The sequence below is a fragment of the Parus major genome, chromosome 9, assembly GCF_001522545.3.
Source record: "Parus major isolate Abel chromosome 9, Parus_major1.1, whole genome shotgun sequence".
Taxonomy (NCBI): domain Eukaryota; kingdom Metazoa; phylum Chordata; class Aves; order Passeriformes; family Paridae; genus Parus; species Parus major.
The window spans coordinates 1,976,290-1,998,886 of NC_031778.1; the positions used below are offsets into that span (position 1 = coordinate 1,976,290).

The window sequence follows — 22,597 nt, forward strand, 5'->3', positions numbered from 1 at the left end:
CCGAGCCCGGGTGGGGGCCGAGCCCGGGTGGGGGCCGAGCCCGGGTGGGGGCCGAGCCCGGGTGGGGGCCGAGCCCGGGGGCTCTGCGCTGTGGCCCGTGACCGCCCCTCGCCGCTATCTTCAGCCGTGAGTCAGGTTCCATGGTTAGAACAAGCGTGAGTCGTACCAAGAATCGCTCTCCAAAGCTGTAAAAGTTATTTTATTTCCTTTCCTTTTCAAAGATGCTCGCTGATCATCCACCGCTGTTATGATGTAGCAATGGAGAGCAAAGACACTGACACGTACTCCCTCGTGCATGCCAAGGAAATCACTTTATTTTAGAAGTTACCCCCCTTTATACCTTCAATCTCAACCAGATAAAACCAAAACATAGCGGGAAAAGGGCACCCACTGGCTGGCACAGCTGCAATGTGCTGGCCACAAGTCACAGCTGTCTCTCACCCCCCAACCCGCAGCTGTGCCTTCCCACAGGGGCTTCTGGTGAACAGACACCTTAACAGCTTGAACAATTATAACCCCACATCCCACATTAAGAGGTATGTAATTCAGCAGTGTGATAGGGTTCAAATATTGAACCAAAGAAATATAAGCTGAACCAAGCAATGGAAAAAACAGAGATGTGATTTAGAAGTAAGTTTCAGAGGGAAAAAAAGCCATGTCAGGTCAAAGTCTGTTGAGCTGTAAATCTGCAGCTGGCATTCTCAAAGGGTCTCCTACAACAAGCAATCTGTGAGAGTACTGGATTTTATCTCCAGATGTAACCGGGATTAAAACAAGGAAAGATATCAGAAAATATAAAGTAGCATGGGAAAACTCTTCTGAAGGGAAAACACATATGGTTGATTAAAGGAAAATTCAGTTGGTGATTATGTCAGACAGCACGTTGACTACATATAGATACTTGAATTGATAAAAGTGCATGTGAGAAAATAATCCATTTAATGTTTTGCTTTCATGTTCCTTTACTCATCACATCTATATCTCACTTGTTAAGTTCCTTTCATAAGTTTTCAAACGCAGCTCACGACTTGCTGTGGAGTTACCCATGGAACAACATTGCTCCATGCTTGGGCACTAAGCCACATAGGACTGGTTTGTACTGGGAAACTTCCTTGTGCAAGAGCGCTGTGACTTCCCACTACTTCTGTACAGCACATCCTGCAAGCACTTGGCACAGTTGTGGGGAAATCCTTCTGTGCGGTCAATGGCTGCAAGGACAGCAGCTTATTTGGTGCTTTCCTTGAGTTTGCTACTGTTGAAAAGGAGATTTATGCTCTGTCATGGGGAAGCTGGCTAGGAAGCAGATAAACAAACAGGCCATATCCAAGTCTGTGGGGCCTGATGGAATGTGCTTCAAGCACTGGGGGAGCTGCCAATGTCATTGTGAGGCCACACTCAAGTATCTTTGAAAGGTCATAGTGATCAGGAGATGTTTCTCAGGATTGGAAAAGCAAAGGTTCCCTTTATCTTCCTTCTAAGGAAGAGGATTCAGGAATCTACAGGCAGTCAGCCTCATCTTCATCCCTGGGAAGGAGCAAATCCAGGGAAGAGTCACAAAGATGACTGAGGGACTGAAGAGTCTCTGGCGTGGAGAGGCTGAAAGAGTTGTGACTTCTCATCCCGGAGAAGGAGAGGCTCAGTGGGACTTCACCTGTGTGTTTCAATACCTGGTGAAAGAGTATAAAGAAAATGAGCCCAGATTCTTCTCAGGGGCACCCAATGAAAGGACAAGAAGCAATGGACACAAACTAAATAGACAAAAGCCTATTAAACACAAGAAAAAACCCCAAACGTGTCTTTTACTATGAGGATGAAACAAATTGTTTATGGATTCTCCATCCTTTAAAACACTGAAGACCCAAGCACACCTTGTTCTGAACAATTTACTTTATAGAGGTTGCTTCCTAATTCCAGGATTCCGTGATTTTGTGATCCTGGTTTTGTGTTTAATCTGGAAACTTTAGTTCAGACTAGATTCTCCTGGATTTATTTTCCTGGAAGATTATCTGAAGATCTGAAATCTCTTTTCAAACCTCTTATGAACTTCAAATCTGAAGACCTTAGATTTGAAAGCTGTGGACTATCAAACTGAAGATTACCTTTTTCCAAACCAGTTTTTTCCCCATGAACACAAGGTACACCTAATTGCAAGGAAGAAGTCAGATGTGACCTATGTGGTCTGTGCCTCCCCAACCTTGTTTACTGCTTTCTTCTCTAGACTTTCGTGATGCTGTGATTCTTGCCAACAAGCTCTGAGAACAAGTAAGACAACTTAAAATCCCAAACTTCTAAAGGTTTTCAAGTGCTCTCTATATATCACAAAGTTCTACAATGACAGGTTGATAGGAACTTTTTTTATTTAAAACACTCTTTACTATAATCCTCCAGATAGCACAGGGAGCCCTAGCTATAATATTTTCTTTGACTTAATGTAAAATTCATTAAATCCCATTACTTTAAATTACTGGGCTGTTGGAAATCAGCGTAACTCCACTGAAACCAGAGGAATTATGCCAACTGACTTTAGAAGATGATCCGACTATTAACCACAGTGCAACAGAATTTCACATTAAATCTGAGCATGCAGGTCTTTGGTGACAGCCACGAGCAATCTGATTAAAAGCCATTCTGACTTTACTCCAAAGCACAGAACTTTATTTCACAGACTTCTCAGGAACTTTAGGGTTTATAGGACTATATGACAACTCAGTGATTTCAAGTACCTTAAAAATAAATCCCACAAGTCTCCCTTGGCCTTAAATAATATCAAGATTGGAATTATGGATTAGAGCATCTGACCCCATCACCAAATCTTTCCACAAACTGATCAGGCTTCCTTTCATTTACACTTTTTAGTATTACTAATTTCATTTCATTTACAGTTTTTAGTACTACTTTGCCTACATTACTACTATGTTCAAGTTTTTCTTCTAAGTTTTAGGTATCAGCCATCTGATCCGTCTTTTTTTTGTTTTTATGGAACTGGTTCTACACCCTGCCTCTGATATTACCCCACAGCATGTATCTGAAGAACAATTATTTTGCCAAAGTAAACCAGCTAAGTCTGCTTAGTCTCCACTTAAGGGACAGGCTTTCCATGCCCTAATGTCATTGTAGCTTTTTCCTGTACCTGTGCATGAATCTCTTCTGAACACAGCCACCTGAAACCATTCACACTGTTTAAGATGAAGTTAACAGAAAACCTATGGCTTTGCATAATCTCTAGTAGAAGAATATGTCTGATACTTTAGGTTCACACACATCATGCTGGTCAATGAATATATATAAAATATATTTATGCCTTGCTTCTCCTTTTTCTTCCTTTTTAAATGTACAGCTCCAACAGCATCTAAGAAACTTATTACTGGTCCCTAGCAGCACAGACTTGCACTGGGCACTGTGGAATTACTGATCACTTTTTAAAGTTCAGTTCTTAGAATTCTCCTGCTTTTCCTGTATGTTTTGATCTGCTAAATTTTTGATCAGTTTTATATGTGTACTCTCACCTAACCATGCCATTTACAAATATATTAACATCAACCCATCTGTCAATCTCCTCTGACCTTTACTCCCCGCTTCAGCACAACCTACTGTTATCTGACATTCAGCCCACTTAGTTGTTCTTGCTTTGTCCGTTGTTGCTGATGCTGGAGACAGGCTGTGCTGGTTTCGCATTAATTGATTAATTATTAATTGATTAATTATTTGGTGCATTGGCTGGGAACCCACACCACTAGACTGCCATGCACCACAACAAGCCAAGTTTGTGCGGCAACAGCCGAGGTTTATTGTTGTGCATCTCCTTTTCTAGGGGCCTCACATTTCCCGTGCTAACACACACGACTGGTTGGGATCTTAGCTCCACCCAGCTCACTGGTCAATGATACGGGTTCATTCATGGTTCAGTGGGACTGGCTGGGGTCCCCTGTTTGAGTTTGAATCCAGCCTATCATTATCATACCTGGGGACTTCACCTCTGTTCCCTAACGAGCCGTGCTGGTCGGGTTGGTGTCTGTTATGGCCGATTTTATCTGTGCAGCTACACACCGGCTGTAGCTGTCACAGTCCGTGTCTTCATCATCCTGACTATGAAGTTACCATCTGCTAGGGCCACGTGGGTTGCACACTTGCTGAGGCACAAAATACATGTGTGCATCCAAGGAAGGAAAAATTACTGTCAGAGACAACAGAATTAAGGAGAGGCTCCTTTTAGGAGTCTAATCAGTCATTATTACCGATGTGTGCTTTGAGGATTAATATCTAAAGATGCAAATATCAGACCGTTAGTTTTTGGAAATTAACTACAGGATAAAGTTCGCATTATATCCAGCTTTAACTGAATTTATGTCAGTACCTTTGCTCACACATCTAGAGATGAAGACTGAAGAGAAATCAAGCACACAAATGGGGATTGGGAGACATGGCTTGTGTAAAAGGGCGTTTAGTGCCCATTAGCATCTTCGTTCCATGTTCAGAGCTATGGATCTCTAAGCATTTCCCCTCCATACAGACCTTGCCTCAGTTACAAGCCCTGCTCAAATATAAATGCAGTGTTACTCCCACAACCTGGAAGGCAACAGAAAGCAATCAAGGCAGCAAACACACAGCAAGAAGGAAAGTGAAGCTAAATTGCACGTACTTCCAGAGTTTAAAAAATACTCACACCTGTGGGTCCATTAGCCATAGTTTTCCCTGAGTACCAAATGCAATAATTCCATGTGAAGTGAGGAGGGCCTGTGCCTATTTTCTCACCCCATCACACAGTGTGTAGTACAATGCAGTAAGCTTGCTATGAGTGAAATATAGCATATCAATTATCATAACAGCAGAGGATTTCTTAAAAGGAAGATTCCTTGTGTCTTCCTTTCAATGCTGTGCTGTTTTCCCTGCTCTGTGTAAGAAATGTTGTGTGCCATTGCTGTCTCTAGAACAGCCAGAGACTGGTACTAGAGGCTAAACAGGAAGAAAATGAAGTGCTATGTTGGTGCTGCCAGAGCTGTCCAGTTCCCCTACAGAGCATGTCTGAGCAACCTCCTGGCAAGGCAGGGAGGAAAGAAAGCCTATCCTTGCTAGTAAACTCCTCACACTCACTGGTAACACCAGTTCCAGGTTCCATTACAGCACAAGTAACAGCAAATCCTGACTCTGCACGCTACCAGCAGCAGCAGCCTGACAACCTGAGCTGCTTGGGTACAGCTTAGAACAGAGAGTGCTGAACACCTGGACCTGGAAAAACATTTTTCAGGTTTTTGTAAATGATCACTTGGTTTTTACCATTGCTCTACCAAACCTTTCAAAAAGCAATCTGCTAAGAACCATTGTTCCACTATACTGTGCTCCTCTATCAGATTTTACAGCGTAGGTTACAGGAGGGGCAGCAGCCACACAGACAGCACCGAGGGAATACAGCCCTCTGTCAGGCTGAATCCTGAGATGCCAACAAAGGTGAAGGCCTTAGGAAGTGTGCTTGTTAAACCCCCTCGTTTTCACATGCAGTGCTGAATTGTTTGTTAAGCTCCCACAACAAACACAAAAGACAAAAGGAAATAACCACAGGACAAACAGCCACCTGCTGCTTTTGAGATGGCAGAATTTAGGTTCCTTTTATATTAAGATCTTTTGTTTCATGAAATAATTCTCTTGTTCTAGTTAAACAATCCACACCTGGCAAGGGTTCATTCCCTTTGTTGCCCAATGCTTCAGAGGGTTCACAGAGATGAGAAAAACCACACTGCTAATGTTTCATTTCACCCCTCCTCTGATGCAGGTTGTGAATGACTAAAAGTCAAACACACCCCTATTGGGATTAGAAATGATAAATTATTATAATCCTCCAACTGCTGGGCAGAATGCTTAGCAAGAGTATAAATGAAAGGCTGGTACTTTAGCACAACAAGCGACTGTGAACAGAAAAGGGATGGAGAGTTGTGGACACGGTTACGGAGGAGAACGTGCCACAGCTGAGAGTCATGCTGTGAAGAGAGAAGTAAAAAGCCACATGTCACCTGGAAGAAATGCCTGTGCTTTGAAGGACTTAGAGAACAACACATGGTTCCCTGTATCATCAAAATTAGTGAAGCAATAGGAGGAAAGTAAAAAGGGAGAAAAACAGCCACTAAGTTAGAGTTCCAACAGGCATTACACCACATGAACAACAATTCTTTTATAACAATTGCAATATTTTTGTTATTTCACTTTTTTCTGCTCCTGCCACATAATAGACATGTGTCATCTACATATGACATTTCACTAATGCCAGAGTATTGTCTCAGCTTCATGTGCTTAATGAATCATTATAAAATTTGAAGTGCAGATTTATTCACAGGAACCAGAAATGATTCCCCTGTTTGCTCTGGAAGAAGTAGGGGACATGCAATCACCCTTGCACAGCCTCTAACAATTCTTGCTCTGAAGAACAATGCACTGCCAAACTTTTTTTTTCCACTCTAAATCCCTTCTGGAGCCTGCACTCAATAATCAGATATTCCACACACTTAAGGGTGCTCATTTAGCACAGCAAAACCACAGGGTCATTTGGTCTGTTCCTGGAGAAATACTTCCCTGTCAAGTCCTTTGGAAAAGCCTGGAAATGTCCTAGGCTGGCAACACCACACCTTCAAGGTTCTGCTGCTGCTAAAGGTGCAGTAGAAACCCTGTGAGTGTTTCCAAGGAGAAAAAGGAACTGGAATAGCCCATGCTATGGTTGCCTCTGTAGCGTACTTCAAAATAAAAACCTGCAGAAGTGGCTACTGAAACCTCACTGCATATTTCACTGCTGAACTGAGGCAGATTTAGAAACCATTTGTACCCTGTCAAGCAGTTGCCAACATTCATGCTCAGAAGGGTTCCTTTTGCATGGGCTGAAAAGTTAGTTCTTCCATTTACATGAAAGTTTAGCCTCTGGAGAAATGGATGCCAGCAACAGAAGTCTCCCAGGAAACTAATGTGCTGGCAGCCTTCTTATTTCTTCCAGGGCAGAAAGATTTTGCAAACCTGTCAGCAATGAACTGTGCTTACTACCTGTCTTCCAGGGGGTTGGTATTTTGAAGCCTGTTACACTCAGCCGAATACATCTGACACTGATGCTCTAAAGCTGTTAGTGGAGCTTACTGACATCTATTTCAGTGTTTCCTCCTTTGCTGAGCATGGATCCTACACCGGTTTTCACAGCTCCAAACCTCTCAAAGGTTGACAAAGGTTTGCTGGCTCTGATGTGTGAGGTGGCCCCAGCTGATCTGAAAGCTGACATTCCTCAGTGCCATCTCCTCCTGCCTTGGGTAATAGATCAAACCAACCAAACCTATTCCTAGTTATGCCCTTCACTGTACCCAACAGCAATCAGGGGACGTTTTTTCTTCTTGCTCATGTCAAGAATTTGTCCACCAGAGAGAAACTCTTAGTGACAGCCGGCACTGCTGATGAGATGCAATTCTAATATTGCCCCTGGGCAGACCCATGTTTTGTTGTGGTCCCTAAATAGGGGTTTGGCTGAACAATTTCATTCATTTTTGCTGGAGCCAGGAACCAGAAACATGCTTCCACAGTCTTCAATTCAAAAACCTTTATGTAAGTAGGACCTAATTTTTCAGCACTGTGAACTTTAGCTTGAGGCTAAATGAATGTTTGATGAATGAATTTTGGTTCTGTGGTCCTGCCTTTCCTCTGGATAACATGGATTAGTAGTCCTTGAAACAATTTATCAGATAAAATTTCCAAGGGGATTAATTGTACTCATGGGTTATTTCAGACACCTCATATTACACTGCACAAACTATATGTAGTTTGGAAAACTGATATTGTTTGCCTTGATAATTAAATGTTGCAAAATCTGTTTAATTTTCAAATTTTAAAATTTAATGAGGCAATAAGTAATAAAGTGGACTGGGCAGTTTCCTCTTTGCTCCTCCTTCCCAAATGTCAGCTCTGTTTATCAGCCATTCCTGTAACAAGAATACTGTGAGAATCCAGTGTAAATAATACACTCCAGATCTGTGCAGACCAGGCAAAACAGAGCAAATATCTGTCAGAGACAGAAGTGACAACTGCTCAGTTTCATTGCAGAATAAATACTACGCTGTGCCTTACAGGTAATAGCCTCAGCTAAAGGTTTGCTGACAGCTCAGCCCAGAACAACATCTAAAATCATTAAGTGCTAGACCTGACAGGCAATGAGAAATCAGATAGACAGGGCCTAATGCAATGAAAGGATTTGTGTGTTCTGTATTTGAATTTTTTTCTGTGTGAACTTTAATTCTAGAAATAATTTAATTAAAAAATAATCAAGTAAAAGATAAGACATTCCCATGCTGGAATAATGAAGTCAAACAAGGCTAACGTGCATCACAAAGTACATATGAAGGGGTAGCAGGATGCAGTTCTAACAACTGCTTTGGAGTGCTGTGAGGGAAATAAGCAAAAGCAGGAACACCCATGTTTTCAATTCATCTCAACAATGGGTCCAGAAATGGTTCTTAAAAAGCAAAGACCAGTTAGTAGCCTGCTGAAGCCTTATTATCTCCTTTGCAAGCACCATCCCCACTGGGACTAAATCCACAGACATTGTACATAGACAAAAAAACTCTGGATTTTTTTCCTATGGGAAATTCTGGTATTTTGTTAGAGCTTTGTTCAGAATTAGAACAAGAAGAAATTTAGAAATACCCAGAATTAAGGACATTTTGGAAGGAAAATTAAAAAAAGTAGAGAAGAAAACAGTTGGGGTTTGTTTGGGTTTTTTTTTCCATGAATGAAACAGAACAGTTGATTGCTCCCAGCTCTGGAGGATTTTTCTGTTTTTTTATTCTGAGGGACTTCACAAGTCCTTGAAGTCATCAGTGGGATCCTGCACAGAGAAGGACAAACCCTTAAACCTTTTGAGGGTCTCTGTCAAGGAGATTACAATCAGCCACCTCACACTGAAGCCAGGGGGCCCCAAACTTCTCCCTTCTAGACCCCATACCTGAGAACCCACAAGGCCTGGGGATCCCAAAGCTCTCAGACCACACGTGGAGCCTGAACTTGAACTGAGTCCCTTGGCTCCCCAGCACTAACAAGGCAGCAAGAAACCACACAGCTCTCCACTAGAAACTCACAAAAGTGTCAGTAATAGGTTGTCAAACAGCCAGGTTTCCTCAAACATTTTGGTTTTGACATAAGTGACATTTTCCAGCAGACTCTCTCTTCTAGGGGGGAAAGAACCCCCCATGCTTGGAAAGTTCCCATACAAATGTACTTGTGATACACACCTACAGAAATAGCACTGCATTTAAAGCCATTTCAAGCTTGATTTATATGAACCTTACAAAAAAAGAAGTACAAACGCATGTGCTGAGTGTCTAATAGCACGCAATATCCTCCTAGGGAAAAGCACCTCTGAGTGTGGTGTATCTACGTAACATTCCTGTATCACAATCTGTACATGTCTGGCTCTTAGTCACCAAAATAACACCTTGATATTTCATTTTTGTGACAGCTAATTAGAGCATGCTACCTTCCTTTGTGGCAACATTCTCATGCACAGCTTGACATTACAGCGCACACAGATTGCCCAGAGAAATGCAAGTTTTTTCTTTTTTTTTTGGTGTGATAATTGATCTGAACTTGCCTGCATTCATTTCCCTCAAGATGTTTCAGATTAAATGAATGAATCTCAGAGCTGCAGTAGAGTGGGTATTAAAAGGATTATGCTTACCACAAGAGACCCAGTACTCCTGAATCAACAGTCACTTTTACACACTTTCTACCTGCTCTTCAAAATACGATGTCTCCTCACTAAATGTCAGCAGGTTGTGGAGTTCTGCTGAGTTTAGAGATGCTCTGACATATTTTGCTAAGGCAGTCTGCATACCAAGAAGAACTGCTAAGGTTAATGACCTAATGAGAACAGCAGAAGAACAGAAACTGAACCTTTGCAGGCAGAATTTCACTAACAGAATTACTGAAATGATGATGAACTTTGCTCTCTTCCAGTTTTATACATGCCTACATCCTAGGAAGGTGCAATCTCCTCACAGAATTGCAACTTGTCATTTAGCAGCAATGTCTTTACACCTAACGATGGCTAGGACAACCCTTTGCCATCTTTAGGAGGTGGAATCACTGTCTTAGTCACACTAAAATGATTTCTAAAAATGTAAGATGGAACTAGCAATTACAACCACTGAAGGAAAGGTCACGAAACAGCAAGTGCCACAGGTCAGCAGCATATAGAGCTTTGCCAGCATTTGAAGAGAGGAGATAGTGGCATTAAAGTGAAATCACCAGCAGCAGATGCAATATCTGTAGCTCTCCCCAGAGAATCAGAAATATGCTCTTTGCCATGGATGTCCCTTCCTGCTCAACTGGACCCTTGGGGAGCAGAACAGTCCTACAAATGGGCCTCGGCTCTTTAATTTCCCATCTAATAGTCCCTGCCACACACCCAGCTTCCCTCACTCAGCAGGGTCCCCCTCCAGATCCAGAATGGATCCCACAGAGCAGATCACCTCCTCCAGCTCCCTGGTCAAAGCACCACATTGCTCAGGGCCTTCTCTGGTGGACAGAATGTCCCAAACATCTCCACAGCTCCCCCACAGCACCTGCACTTCAGCTGTGAGTCCCTGAGTCCCCCAGCAGCAGCAAGGCAGCAAGAAACCAGATGGTCACTCCCCATTAGGGTACAAGCAATCCCCTTTGGTTCCTTCCAGAACTGGAACTTTAAGTTTGAAGATTTTGTATTCATGTTAAAAGTTGTCCTTATTCTGGGGTTGGACCTGAAGTTGTTTCTCAGAAGCTAGACACAGAAGCAAACAAAATTATCAAAATAAGGATTTTACCAAACTTTTCTACTTAAACCACCCATGAACCAGTTAGTGTTAGGCTACACCAGAGGTGAAAAGGAAGACCAGTAAATTGGCAGCGCACATCAACTGAGAGACTGCAGAGAACACCTAGTCACTACTCTAAATGTATGCATTAGATGATATTTTATAGAGCAGGAAAAGAAAGTGTTTCCTCACCAGCAGTAAAGAAGCAGTCATATCAGATAGCAGGAATTACAGGCACCCAGGCATTCTCAAACTGACTTTCCCTGTTTGTGTGCCAGAAATAAGAGGGGGGTGGGGGGGAAGTAACTTGCACATATGCTGCCTCCCTGCCTACATCTCCAGTGAAATGAAAAGTCATCCTGTAGCCACATTTTCCTGGGAATGATGACTTAGATATGTCATCCCATTCTTCCTACACACACATGCACATACAGAAATCACCACAGCTCCCCAGTTGTGGCTGCTGAATTATGCCATCTTTGTGTTTAAGTATCCAGTTCCACACAGGACCACTCTGACCTGATGGTGCATCCCTCTTACCTGCATTTCAGTGGCTCACCTGGGGAATTTCATGTGGGAAGACACCACCTTCTTCAAAGTGTATGGCAACTCTGCACAATACTTAGAGCTGGAAAGAGACCACCTCTGGATCATACTGAATCTGTAGGTGCACCACTCATAACACACCAAGCACAGCGAAAATAGGGCCAGGCATAAAGCCAATACACACACTCTTGCTAAGGGCACCATCAGACCAGCACTTGCCTCTAGCACTCAGTGCCTAGAGACTCCACCTCTCACCTTGTCCCCCCAAACATGCTGTAACTCCTCTGCTCTGCTCCTTCTGCAGCAGAAACAAAGGGAACATCCATGAGATAATGAGAAGATTGATAGAGATGAGGAACTCTCCCAAACAGGCAGCAAAAAAAATGCTGCCTGTTTTAACTTCCCTATCCCCCTTTTTGAAGGGAGAATCGCTAGGGCCACAAAATCAGCACCTGTGTGTGGGCTGGGGGAACTTCAAGTGAGAGAAACAGATTGCTCTTTAAAGCTCTTTTACATAACATGGCCACAGAATCCCTCAATGGCTCTTCAAAACACTTCAACCAGAAAAACACATCGGATGACTGAGCATCACAGAGGGAACAAAGCACAGCTCTATTCTCAGTGTGACGTCTGTGAAACTTTTTAGATACAAGTGGGATGGGAAACTCTCGCGCTTGTGCTGTGCAGGAAATAACTAAGAATTCCATGGGAAGCACTCCATTAAGGAATCAAGAGTATCCAGCACCTTCCCATCCTTCAGTGAGTATGGGCCAGGATAGACAGCTGACTTTGGAACACAGAAGGTGAGAGAGTGGGCATTTCTGCAACTGATTTTTTTTTTTAATGGGGTTGACACAAGAGGCAACCTTTAAAACATACAAGCATTAAAAAAATACTGCCCATGTTGCTATAACAAAGTAATGTTAAACTGTTTTTCAAGGCTTTTTTTTTAAAAAAAAATAAATAAATTATGTATTGGGGGAACCACACAAAGAATGCTTTAGCAACCATAGCAACAAAAAAGCTGGCATTTAAAAGCTACTTGGATTTTTCCCTTTGCTTTTCAGAAAAGCTTGAATCTTTTAATAGAAAAACAGTGTGTCCAGAAAGCCATTTAAGTAGTTTTTGAGTAAATATCCTCTGTTTATAATAAAGTTCTCCCCTGTGGCTCTTTGCCCACAAGGAACCTGAACTAAGTGAATTTACCAGTAGGTCACCCCTTGCAAGGATACAATTATCTGACTTCTTAAAACATGAGCGAGTTGCTATTTTCAGTGAAGCACTGGATTTCCTGCTCTCTTCTGCTTTTTCAGGACAAACTCCCTACTAGTGCTAAGTTCAATCTGTTGGCTCAGCAGAGAGCAGGGCTGGAAAAACAAAGAACAGGGCTGGAAAAACCCATTTCAAGGAATTGAAACAGACTGCACTATCAAATCAGAACAAGATTCAAAATTGCTCCATTTGAAGTTCTGGAAAAATGTAATTTAGCTCTAGGGTGAGCGTCAATAAAAGCACTCCACTATGACTTCACACCTTATGTCAAAGCTTTACTATTCTTGCTGCAGGTAAGTTAGAAAGAGAAATTTATTGCCTTTTCACACTGACAAATATGTAACTTGTGTGAGTTGTGAGGGTGTGTTAGCCTTGGAAAAATAAAGCACCTAAAACCTGGAAACCAACACATTCCCCAAAAGCCACCCGTGCCAGGTCCCTTTGCTGTCCAAGTGTTCTCCACAGGCAGAGCTGCAGCCAGCAGAGGCCCGGGCTTGGGAGGAGCTCTGTTTACCCAGGTGGGACAGGCTCTCTTGCACCACTTCAGGAAGGAACTGGCACGTTCATTAGCTGCTCTTTTGGGAGTTGCAGATGGCATCCCTCCAGCAAAACACCGTTTTCAAGTACTGACATGAAAACCCTGGAGACAAAATATATACACAGAACACACCTAATTATCAATAGCTCTGCTTCAACTGGCCCCTCCTTCCAGGAACAGGCACTGATCCCACAGGGTACCACATCAGGCACAAAACCAGCTCACTGTCCCTTTGCAATGGACACACAGGCATACCTGGAGACAAGCAGGAAAAAAAAACAAACCCAAAACAACTCCCACTGTGACAAAACAGGTCATTATTTTTCATTTAATAACAAAATACTTCACAGATGGTGCTGCCATCACCTGTGGAGAAAGGGAGCAAAGCATTCTCACTGTGGATAGCATGAACTGATCACCATGGGATGGTTGGGAACTTCCCTCTCTCAGAACACCTACTCCAGCCTCATCTCCAACAGCATTTCAATTTCGTGTCTGTGCTGCAGGGCTGGCAGTAGAGCCAATGCACTGGGGAGGAGATGAGACATTTCTGGGGTAGCACAGCTCTCATTAAAACACCAGATGCCTCGCTCACTGTGAGAGAAAAGCTGCGTCATTTGGCTGCTTTAACTCAGTCTTTGTGTGAGACGATGGCAAGAAATATGCTCTAAACTCAGCTTGACTTTGAATCTTCATAGAGTCATATAATCATTGGGGCTGGAAAAGGCCTCTAAGATCATCCAGCCCCAACCACTAACCCAGCACTGCCAAGCTCACCCCTAAATTGTATCCCCAAGTACCACAGCTGCATGTCCTTTAAAACCCTCCAGGGATGGTTACCCCACCAGTGCCCTGGCAATCTCTTCCAATGCCTGAACACCCTCTCAGTGAAGAAATTTTTCCCAGTATCCAATCCAATAAACTTCCCTTGGAGCAACCTGAGGCCGTCTCCTTTGTGCTGTTAATTAGGAGCAGAGACCAAACCCCACCTTGCTACAGCCTATTTTCAGGTAGTTGTAGGGAGCAAGAAGGTCCCACTAAGCCCCATTTTCTCCAGGCTGAGGAACCCCATCATTCTTGCAATACTCAAGGCATGGCAGGTGTATTAAGGCTAAAAAGTCAGATCCACATTTTTGCATTTTCAAGATGCTGAACTGCTTATAACTAAACTGTAACCTCCTGAGAGACTAAATCCCAGTACAACAACAGAGGTGAATGTTCTTTAAGCTTGATTTCTTTTCTCCCTCCAGTTTCTCAATTCACCTCAGTGGTTTCTCACGCTTTTCTCATGAGCTGTGGCCAATGCTCCTCCTTCTGCAAGCAACCCTTCAACTCCAGTTAGTGTCTATCCTCACACCCCAAGCAAACAAGCCAGTCCCACCTACCTCTTGCAGAAGCAGCCTGTTCTCCAGCATCCTTAGGCAAGTAGCCACCATCCTCCAGTATCCACTCCAGGCTGTTGCCAAGGAAAGCAGTGCAGAGTCCTAGGCCAGGAAGGCTGCAGCTGCCTGATCCAGAAGTTTATCTCCTGCTGAAGGGAGACACCAGGCAGAATCATCTGGCAGGATCTTGCAGATCCTGGCTACTGCATCAGTCTCACGCCTTTATTGGGGCATCATCAGCTGATGTTTTCCACTGAACTGTGGCAGGTTCCTGGCAGCTCCTGCTGCACCAAGTACTTGAGCACAGCTTGCTCTCTCCAGGGAAAATGTGGCAGAACACCTGGAAGCATCCCAGGCCAGCCCTGAACTCAGGGCATTACCACTTAGGCTCCTTTATCAGTGTTTGTGAAGGAGACATTGGATGTAACCTCCAGTACGAATAGATCCAATTCCTCTGTTCTTTTAGGAAGTACACAACACATTAGAACTCCTGTCTCTTCAGAATTCAGGGCGGGAAGGGAGAACAATTTTGCTTTGTAAAGGACAGCTTATTGTATTTTGTGGGTCTGACCCAACAATTGGAATAGCATGAGGCAGGTCTGACATTTTAATTTTGAGGTACAGCTATTAAGTAACTACTTCTGTTTATGCAGAATTTAGGTAGCAGAAAATTTGCCCTTGCTTCAGACAAACCCCCTCAGACTACAGCAAATAGTGTTAGTGAGCACTGGCATGCCACACCATGTCATTCCCCAAAGGAACTGCTTGTATCCTGGCAGAGACCTGACATCACATATAGGTCTAGGGCTGGTCTAGAAGTGGAAGGGAAGACTGAAGAAAAAAAAATAGACTTGACCAATTATGCAGATAAATGAAGACATTTCATATAGACCTTGGTCAAAACAGGTAATGAGAACAAAATGACAGCAAAAACACTCCTGAAGGATAGCAGCATGGCTTGTGTGGTCTTCAGAAATATGATCATGTAAATGAAATAAATTGTCCAGTATGTTGGCAATTTAAATAAAAAGTCTTGGTTTAAGAAATACTGTCAAATGTTGCAACAGGGTACAATAATGCTGTCCTCCAGGCAAAACAAAGGCAGAATATTTTTTTTGTTTTTCTGCTTTAATTAATTCTTAGGAAAGAAATGTCCACATCAAACTAGGTCAAGATGACAAATCACAGTAAATAAAGCCTGCTATGTTGGTTCATCAAAATTAGGCTCTGCAATATGCTCTTGGTCTAATTGGGATTCCACAGCACCCAGAAAACGTGGCTGGACAGCCCATGTTAACCTGTGAGAGCAGGGCACCAGAAAAAATTCATCATGCCTGGATTTTGGAAGCTGCAGTGGTGCTTGCAGAATCAGCCAATTTAGTGTTCTCCTTCCAGGGGAGAAGTAAAGTGCTCCCACAAACCACACTGAGGTGTTGTTAACACTGAACAAAAGTACAATGGTACTCTGGAGCAGGAAAGGGTGATTTCACAGCACTTGCAGATGAAAGACAACACGCCCCATAACACAGTATAAAAATATCCCCAAGCCTCCTGCTTCACAAAGTGATTCAATGAAGAGCTATAAATAAGCAGGAGAGAGTCAGATGTTACAGTGAAATAACTTGGTGACTTAATGACACATTAAGCTGATTTGGATAGTTAAGAATCAGTATGTTCCCGTACCAATAAGATAAATAAGCATATAAAGAAATATATAAGCCTTTCTGTGGCTCTTGACAAGGTAAACAGGAGAAGGCTTTTCTATATACGCTGATGAGATTATAAAAATGTGACCAGATGTCTTCTATGCTTTATAATAGCCCATGAACTCTCGAGACATCTGCAGAAAATGCTTTCAGGATATCATTTTGATATGCTGCCTTCTGCTTCCCTTCACTAACGTTGTTTCCCTTAACAGTGGACACAGAGATTGACTTCAAGCAGCTGTTCAACCCAGAGCAATCCGATTCTCTTCATTTTAACAGGATAAGGAGGCTACAATAACTGTATTAAGTGGAGGGCCCTGGAGGAATAGTTTCTTTCTTAAATAGTACTTGCACTGGCAATCAAAATCAATACAAAGTCAAAAATGTAGAACCTCCCTCTGCCAAACAATGCCTGTATTTCCATGTTAGCCACACAGCATCTTTAAAAGCTGATTTATCAGCCTTCTCTTTAGTGCTCAGTGGCACAACTTAACCACCAGCATCAGTTTTGTCTTACTTCACTTTATAATCCATATGAAGCTGGCAATAAAGCAATGGATGATTTAAGGATTGGCTCAATGTGCTGTTTCTGATCCACTTGAACCAACTGCTGAGCCACTGGACCTATAACCAGGACAAACTGGGCAACACATTACCTGAAAAAGGGCTGTTAAAAAAAGCAATTGGTATTGGTGGCCCACTGACCATCTGCTGGATGAGTAATGCTACTTTATTTTTAATTTAATTTCAAATTACTACAAAAGAAAAAAAAAAAAAAAGGAAGCTGAAAAGTATGAGAATAAAATACGTCTGACATACAATAAAAAAAAGGTTACATAAATGCGTGTTTCAAAGTTAGAAAAGGACACACATTACCTTGTGGTGAAAGAATTTCACACACCTGATCTCCAGATCCGCCAGGGAGGCAGCAGCACTGGTTCCAGTGAACCAAACCTGGTGCTGCTGCCGGCCTCCAAGGCGAGCTCTGGGGATTTCACTCCTCCTGCACAGAGGTCCTGGGGCTGTGCAGGACCTTCAGCGAGAGACTCCTTGCACCTCTTTTTGCACCAACTTCACAAAGACCCAGCCGAGGAAAGGTGTTTGGCAATTCATGTGCCAGACAGATGGGTGGGAGGAACAGCACTTGGAATGTTGAATAGTGTGAATGAAGCATTTGGGGATGGATTTAAAACGCTCTATAGTGAGCATGGTGTACTGAAAAAATCACTGGAGCTAGGAAATCTGATTATCCATTAAGAGAGCAGCCAATTAGTTAGGATTTTACCCTGGTTTTGGCTCTAGGCTTGCCTCTGTAGCTTTTCAGCAGACACCATTCCTACTAAAAGTCAGTCATATTTACACCATAGTTGAAAAATGCATTGGCGACTTGCTAAGACTAATTTTTAAAAGAACTGACAGAGTAAAATTTAATGAAGAGACAGGGGAGTAGAGTGTGAACATTATTTAGATGTTTGTGGAGGAGTAAATCTGCCTTTAACTCTCAAAAAGGCAAGATAACTTTGCAGCTAAGGATTAATACAATTTCTCTAATTAATTTTATTTTCTATGTGTGTCTGCATGCAGAGGAGAGAAATGGGAGATAGAAACACGGAGACCTGTAACCAAGAGACAAACTGAAGAATGTTGGCATTCTGCATTTTTAGTGGGATGTCTGAGATAAAATTATTTTCATTCATCTGTCTTGCTTGGGTTCAAATCAACAACCAAGGGATGAAGATATCTCTAAGTGCATATTCTGTGAATTTTCATAAACAAGCTTTGTACTTGGGATCTGTTGAGTCTTACTTAGTTGTTCTCTCTTATTTATTGTCTGGACTACCATAACACAGCTTTAGCTTTCATTAAGGGTTCTTAAAACAAATCTGCCTTGACTGAAAGCTTCTCTATAAATTTCATGCTTCTACGCTGCTTTTGGTTATCACTCTCTATATTCTCTTCAACTTTCTGTCCATTAAAAATGCACAGATACACACAACCAAAAGCATCACTTTTCACGATTGGCAGCACATGCACAGTTCAAGTAGCTCTTCCCTAAAATTTCTATTTCTGCAAGATCATTTGAGTTATGTCAGAGAAACCTTCAAGGCAGTGACACCAGATCTAGATGATGACACTACGTCACTGACATCTATTCTGGACATGCTGCTGTGTCATCACTGCCAGTGATATGGAGATAAATGTGGAAATCATTGGAATTGTCACATTTTTATTCTTTTTTTAACCACCCAATTTATTTTTTTCCCCCAGTGACCTCTGTGTGACCTTGCACAAGCTGTTTTCTCTTTCTTTTACTTCTCCTCTACTTTTACTTGGAATTTATCATCTTTTAGGAGGGGCCTGTCTGTGAATAGGCACAGCACATACCACTGTGGATCTCTCATGTCGAAGTACTGACAGCAAACGATGACAAAGGTCTCAGAAATAAGAGAAGATGTGGTGGTACAAGAGAGGTTTTGCATTGCCTCTTTAGGTCCTCGACAACATGGTAACTTTTCTCAGGTTTAGAGCCAGAACAATGCATGCCCAAGAGTGCCTTACAGCATATCCACGCACAATGCAGTATTTTACACTTACGTTTCTGTTTGATCCACGTTTAATAAGGAGGTTGTGGTGAAAATCGAGAGAAAAAGAGCACAACAGCACAACAGCACAACCGGAAAGGAAAAGATCCTGCAGGAGATTTTTAACCCGCCAGGGCGAGCACCCCGAAGGGAGGGGACCCCGACACTGCGCTCCGGAGCCCCGCTCACTGAGGGACAAGGGACACAGCCCCGGGTGTGCCACAGCAGGGCTGGCAACCCGAGCCAAACAGTCCGAGAGGGGCCAGAGGAGCCCTGAGGGGAGCGGCAGGGAACCGAGGGAAGGACGGACGGGAGGGAAGGGAGGTGTCCCGGCCCAGAACAAACCCCCAGAGCGGCACAGGGCCGGGAAGCACAGCCGGGCCGAGCTCTCACCGACGCGACTGCACGGACAGGGCAAACAACCCAAACCGAGCAAAAAGCAGCTCACAGCAAACGGGGATGGGCAGAGGGGCCGGGCCGGAAGAGCAGCTCCCCGGCACTTCTTCCCTCAGCCGCCGGGAGCCGAGGGGACAGCTCTCCCCCCTCACCTCGCTGTCCGCTCGGGGCGCTCCCCTCAGGCGGAGGTGGCTGGAGCAGCCGCGTCCCTCACACAACCCCCATTCCCCACGAGCGCTAAGATCCACCCTACAATCCCACAGGCTGGTGGTAGAGTTGATAATGCACCCGAGGAGCCAAGGAGCAGTTCTCAGGTGAGGGGATGAGCTCCATGAGCCTGGCAGCCCTGAGCCTCTCCCCCTCCGCGGTGAGGGTGGTCGGGGCTGTGTCCCCTCCACTCTCCTGGCAGGGACAGGGGTGCCTCATGCCGGGTGTTTTGGGGTGCTGGCGTTGTGCTGGCAAGAGTGATCTGGACTCGAGCTCCCCTGAGGGGGACATGGCCACCTGCCCATCCCAGAGAGGGCCTTGGACCATCTCCCTGGGCATTGTCTGGCCCCATGTCCCACCCCTGTCCCCTGGGGTTGGCCACCATGAGAGGACAACACTTGTCATGGCCTTTCCCTCCACATGTGGGCCAGGTCCAGGAGGGAGAAACATTCTCTGCTGAACCCGTGGAAACGGTACAAAACCACATGGAAGGTCCTAATCAGGCACCTTTTTGAAGGGTGGGACAAAGCCAGTCCGTTTTCTAATCTATATTCAAGCTCTGAATGATCATTAAAAACAACCTCTTTCTTCCCCACTTGACAGTCACTCAAATAGACCAAACTCTCTATCTAGGCAGGATTTTTATATATAGCAGACTCAAACCATATTGCTGTGAAGCTCCCATAGGGTCTGTACACTTGCTCTATTTAAATACCTTTTAAGTATTCCAGTCTTTATTGATGTATTTGTGAAATTTTGTGTGAAAAAGAGTTCAGCAAACCTAGTCCTGGAAATCAGCGCTTAGTAAGTATTTTTTCACTATCATTTTCTGCTCCTGTTTCCTCAACTCACCTTCCTTTCCCCTGTTCTTTGCCTTGCCCAATGCTTTTGCCACTGCTCACTGTAGTGCCTATCTTCTTTCTCTCTCTCCATGTTCATCATCTCTTATCTTTTGAAAGAAGGAAAATGCCACATGATGCAACTGTCTAATAAGGTACTTCAAATAAATTATTTTATTCCATGTGAGAATAAATCAATGCAACAGATGCTGGGGTTTCTGACCTCTTTACAGGGCTTATCTTTGCCTTTGGTAGCAAATGAGAGAGGGTTTATTGCTGAAGGAGCAAAAGATAAACCAATATTATTTAGTTTTCACTTTGCTGCTGGCTGTTGATTAGTGCATCTGGAAGAAGATGACAAGCAGGATCAAAGGGGTTTGGGAACATGCATCTGCCTTAATATGGACATGGGCTTTGTCCAGCTGTCTGGCATTAGAATAACCCTTGGTATAAATAGCTTGAATTAAATATCTAAGTAAAACGTGGGTCTTGCACATAGTAGGACTGCTTAAAAGGAAATGTCTGAGGGAAGGCATTAGGAGAGGAAGAGAACATGGCTGTAAGGAAGGTTAAACCTTGCTAGAGAAAAACCTGATAAAATAAATTCCCCCATCTTCTCCCCAGCTGCACACACAGATGTTTGCCAACCCCAGTGGAACAGGACAGATTACAAAGGAATTTCTTCCAGAGGAAGGATGTGCACAAATGTATTTTAAAATGAATTGGTGGCTATTGAATTCACATCATTATACTATATGTACTGCTTGTTTCTTCCTTAGTGGGTGGCTCTTGGGGATCATTCTCTCATTAGGTCCCAGACAGGAAAAAAAACAACTCCTTAACTGGAGAACTGTGTAATCTGTTTTTTTCATTGATCAATTAGTCATCATGCACAAAGGCCATAAAGTCCTACAGGCACCACATCCCAATTTCCCATGGGTATTCTCTCTTTGGTGAAAGCACAGAAATTATCAAATTCTTCTTTATACAATAAAGCATGGGTTAAAGATGAACCTAAGCCTTCACCTCAGCTCATGAGTTAAGTGTACTCATAACTTCCTCTTGAGTGGAATAATATATTTTTTCCTCTGTATAGTCTGTACTGCAAGGAAGATAAGAAAGAAAAGCTAAAGTCTAGTAGAGAAGCAAACCCAATATACAGTAGTCTTAAGAAAAAATATTTACCCTTTAATAACACAAAGAATTTCATATTTTTCTCTGTATTGTGAATTTTCCTGTCAGATTGTGAATTTTCCTTCATATGTAATAATATAAGGTGTCAATAACAGGAATAAAATCTGAGAATGTTTTTGCCTTGTGACTTTTCTCTGGTGCTGGAGTATAACCTCCCTTTTGCTACATCAATGACATTTTACAACTTCCTGCTTAGTTTTCTCAGACCAAGTCTAGTTTTTTCTCTATCCATGACAAACAAATGAATAAGATGATTTTGTTCAGTTTGTTTCCTTCTGTTATTATAATCTGCTGCTCTTTTTCATTTTATTCCTTCTATTTCCCTCCAGGATAGAGAAGAGTTTGGGGCAAACACTGTATGGAATTTGGTGGTGATGAATTGAAGGAAGAGGTTGAAAGTGGGAGGGGGGAAAACACCTCTTTTTTTGTTGCTTATGGGAGGGAATATTTCACCTGCCTTACACTTGCTGGCCATACTCCAGGATGTTGCTCAGGAGCCTGAGGTTGAAGATTGCTGTCAAAAGCTGGTGGTGCTCTCCCTCCTGAATGACTTTGCTCATGTCTAGACCTCCCTTCAATGGCAGGTGCTAAATATTGATAAGAGGCAGGAGGAAGACTCTCGGAGTGGAACTGAAAAAGAGATCGACAGTGATTATTTTAATAAGAGGATATTGTAAAGGTAGAACGATTAGCAAAAAGTTAATGAATATCTGTTGATAATCGAACAACGAATGTGAGAAAAAAAATGTTCTGGAAGACAGCATGGATGCTGTTATCATAGAGTAACTTTACCTTTAAGGCAGCTGAGGAAAGAGGAGAAGTTGAAGGTGCTGATGGCTGATGAGAGTTCTTCCTCCTGACCAATTATCAGTCATGTCCAAGAATTGACAGCAGATCTGACCATTAAAAAGTGAATTCAGCTTGTAAACACCCCCTTAAGAAGTACAGACAGTGTTCTCTCGCCCTCTTTCCCTTCCAGCTCTTGGCAAGGTAACAAAGCTCTGTTTTGGCCTCTCCCCCTCCCTCCAGGCCGACAAGGCCGCGGGGTGGAGGGGGAGAGGGGGAGAAGCAGCGTTGGTCAGCGAGCTTGGTTTGTAGTTGTTGCTGCTAGACTGAAACCTAATACTATG

At 43.2% G+C, this 22,597-nt stretch overlaps 1 long non-coding RNA gene across 1 annotated transcript; it reads right to left on the bottom strand.

Annotated features, from left to right (window-relative positions):
• Window positions 1–292: 292 nt before the first annotated feature.
• On the bottom strand, window positions 293–22,302 carry LOC107208516. Its single transcript, XR_004498777.1, has 2 exons — window positions 14,547–22,302; window positions 293–1,667 (listed from the first exon to the last, which is right to left on the bottom strand). It is a non-coding gene; the product is annotated as an uncharacterized LOC107208516 (long non-coding RNA).
• Between the last annotated feature and the right edge of the window lie 295 nt (window positions 22,303–22,597).